Source organism: Gopherus flavomarginatus (genome assembly GCF_025201925.1).
Source record: "Gopherus flavomarginatus isolate rGopFla2 chromosome 13 unlocalized genomic scaffold, rGopFla2.mat.asm SUPER_13_unloc_1, whole genome shotgun sequence".
Taxonomy (NCBI): Eukaryota; Metazoa; Chordata; order Testudines; family Testudinidae; genus Gopherus; species Gopherus flavomarginatus.
Window position 1 is genome coordinate 3683127 of NW_026114609.1, and position 3666 is coordinate 3686792.

At 58.2% G+C, this 3666-nt stretch overlaps 1 non-coding gene across 1 annotated transcript; it reads right to left on the reverse strand.

Annotated features, from left to right (window-relative positions):
• Positions 1 to 2058: 2058 nt before the first annotated feature.
• On the reverse strand, positions 2059 to 2130 carry TRNAQ-CUG (transfer RNA glutamine (anticodon CUG)). Its single transcript has one exon. It is a non-coding gene; the product is annotated as a tRNA-Gln (tRNA).
• Between the last annotated feature and the right edge of the window lie 1536 nt (positions 2131 to 3666).

The window sequence follows — 3666 nt, forward strand, 5'->3', positions numbered from 1 at the left end:
ATCAGAGGAGTGGATGGCCAGGGTCTGAGCAGGGGGTGGAAATTGAATGTTCGGGGGGTCAAGCAGCTGGAGGCAGAGTTAGGAGAGGGACTGAAGGGCAAAGTCAGGGAGGGGGGAAGGAGCCGGAGTTAAGCCCAGAGGCAGGTGCTGCCAGAGAGTTGAACCCTGGCACAGGCAGGGGCCGAGGGGTAACAGTTATCCCGGTGGGCTGAGACTCCAGTGTTTGCAAACATGGGTAGGGGGAGCAGAGGGCTTTTTTATTTCCCCTCTCACAGGCAGCACCTCTCAGCACGGGCTTCCCAGGGTTGGGCTCTTAAAGGCACAGGCATCCCACTGCCTAGACACTGCAGCTCCTCTCTGATGTAACCTACTGAGGTGCTGCAGTAGGAGACTCAATTCAGTGAAACTGGGCATTCCCTATATCCCCCCCAGTCAGGGGGCTGTGCACCCCCTTCCCCGAATTTCCCCAACACCCCCTCCCTCAGTGGTCAGGTAGTTACATGCAGCGCTGCCAATGTTGTCATTGGTTACAAATTTGAATGGAAATTGAAACTTTAACACACACTTTAAAAGCAGATACAACGTATGAAAACTATTTGTACCTGTGAAAGTAAAATAGGTTTGGAAAGTCTGGACAAAGCCGGGTTTCCTCACCCAGCTGTTGTGTTTGCTGACAATGTCCGTGCATTGGCTTTGGCAGTGTTGGCCAACCTTAGAATTTCAAATGATGATTTGTAAGCAAGGTGTGAATGAGCTCTCCCCTGGCAGCTACTGATGACCAGGGTTGGGAGGAGGCTTTGGGACCAGACTGTATTTACATGAACTCACCTACTCTGCCGAGGTATCCAGTGGACAGAGCTGGGCTGCCTCTGCTCTAGGTGCCCGGAGGAGGGAAGGTGTGTGGGGCTCCAGCCTGGGACTCTTCCTCCCTCCTGCCAAGTCCTGATATTAATCCCAGCCCTGGCACTCCTTTCCTCAAGCACCATGTGGGCCAGAGGAAAAGTGTGGTAGGAAGTACAAGGGCCAAGCTTGTGAACATCAGGTGAATCAGCAAGAATCCCAACTATCAGGGTAGCAAGTTCTAGAGCCCTAACCCATTGTGGCCATCCCCGCCAAAGACCTGGCTCTAGGAGGTGTGAGTCACCCAGCAGGAGGGGAAAGATTCACTCTCACACAGCTGGAGACAGGGAAATTGAGCTCTGGGGCTTTACCACAAGGATGGGTGGCAAGTTTGTAGAAATTTTGGTGGTGCCCAGAACCCGCCCCCCAACTCTGCCCCCCAAACTCCACCCCCACCTGCCTAAGGCTCTGGGAGAGGGTGTGGGGGGGAGGTCTGGGGTGCAGATCCTGGGCTGGGGATTAGGGTGCAGGAGGGGTGCAGGGTGCAAGCTTTGGGATTGAGTTTGGGTGCTGGGTGTAGGCTCCAGGCTGGGGTAGGGTTGTAGGAAGGGGTGAGAGGTGCAGGCTCTGAGAAGGAGCTTGGGGATGGGAAGGAGGAGGGGGTGCACCCTCTGGGAGGGAGTTTGGGGATAGGAGGGAGTGCAAGGCTGAGGGCTGTGGGGCTGAGGATGAGGGGTTCATGATGCAGGAGGGGGCTCAGGGCTAAGGCAGAGGGTTGAGATGTGGTGTGACAGTTGTGGAGCTGAAGATGGGGGGTTCATGCTGCGGGGGGGCTCAGGACTGGGGCAGAGGATCAGGGTGCAGAGGGATGAGGATTGGGGCTGAGGGCGTTGGAGAGGCTCAGGACAGCCTGCCTTGCCATTAGGGGGGGCGGGCACTAGGACACTGGGGCAGCAGACAGCAGTTCTGCCCAGAATCGCTCTACTCCAGCAGCAGGAGCAGGTAGGGGACAGGTGCACGCTGCTTTTTGTCAGGCAGGGACGCAGTGTGACCAGGGGACGGTGGCAGGCAGGGGCCAGTGCCCAATCCAAGCAGGGCCAGGGGGGATGAGACCCAGCTCCAAATATTGCTGGAGCACGGCCCCCAGCCCTGAATATTCCTGGAGCCCGAGCACCGCAAATGTATATAACCTGCCGCCTATGACCACAAGCCAACACATGGTCCCACTGAGATTTGAACTCAAATTACAGGATTCAGAGTCCTGAGTGCTGCCCATTACACCATGGGACCAGCTTGTGCTGCCTTCTCTGCACATCGGTGACCCTCATGGGGCTGGCTTGTGTAAGGGGGCTCTTGGCCCTTTACTAAAACTTAGTGTGTGTGTGTGGGGGGGGGGGTTGGTTGGCTAGTTCCCAGCACCAATAGAAGGGGGAAGGATCAATGGGAAATCAGGACCCTGAGACTGACAGTCCCCAGGGACAATGGGGAGAGGCCAAAGCTCCAAGTTAGCTGCTCTAACAGACCAGGCAGTGTAATGAGAGAGTCACCAGGTCAGGGGGTCCCATCCTCCATGTGAGCTGGAACTGCCTGGGTGAGAGTGGGGCAGAGCTAAGGAGAGAGCAGCAGCCCGAGAAGAGCCGGGGAGCAGAGCTGCGCAGGTGTAGTGCCAGAAACTGCTGCATGTAGGAATTTGCAATCTGTAGCAGTTGTTGTACCTGAGGTTGTTCTTATTTGCTGACTTGTCCTAATTGGCTAAAACTTGACAGTGGTTTCTCTAACAAAGGCCAGTCCCTGGCCCCTTGGTCCAGACATCCTCCTTCATATCAGGCTAGAGTGACCAGATGTCAAAGATGAAATATCGGGACGCGGGGGACGGAGCACAAAAAAAAAGCCAGAGGGCCCCCCTGCCGCCAAGACGAAGTGGCACAACCCCATCTCCAACCAATTCTCGGCTCCAACCTCTGCTACACCCCCAGCAGCCCCATCCCCTCACTCCTGGGCCCAGCCTGGGCTCCGAGCTCTGCAGCCGAGCCATGATCTGGGCCCCTCCTGCAGCTCCCGGGCAAGGGGTGAACCAGGCAGCTCCCGGCAGGAGCGTGTCCGCCCCACTTGTGTCTCCGCCCCCCGCCCACCTGGACCCTGCCTGCTCCATGCTGCCCCCAGCCCCACTACGCTGCCCCGCAGGCTGCAGGGCTGGAGCAGCTTCTGCGCTGCGCTCCTGGCCACGGCCATGGCCCGTGTGCAAACCTGCGGGGTCGGGGCGCTGCCTTCCCTCTTCAGCTCTGCGAGAGGACTGGGGAGCGGCCATTCCTGTGGGGGCGGGGCACTGGGTTTCCTCCCCAGCTCTGGGAGGGGATTGAGTAGCTGCTGTTCCTGCGGGGGCAGGGCTCTGCCTTCCCTCCCCAGCTCTGCCAGGGTACTCGGGAGTGGCCGTTCCTGCGGGGGTGGTGCGCTGGTTTCCCTTCCCAGCTCTTCGAGAGGACTGGGGAGCGACCGTTACAGCGGGGGAGAGGTAGGGCCTTCCCTCCCCAGATCTGCCAGGGGAATGGGCAGCTGTCATTCCAGCGGGCTGGGGCGCTGTCTCCCCTCCCCAGCTCTGCGATAGGACTGGGGAGCAGCCGTTCAAGCGGGGGTGGGGCATTGCATTCACTCCCTGGCTCTGCCAAGAGACTGGGTAGCGGCCAGTCCTGTGGGAGCAGGGCTCTGGGTTCCCTCCCCAGCTCTGCCAGGGGACTGAGGAGTGCGAAAGTAGAATGAATTATATTGTGAAAATAGGAAGGATTAAAGAAATGCTGTCTGTACCTTTAAGCAAAATTGTTGGAATGC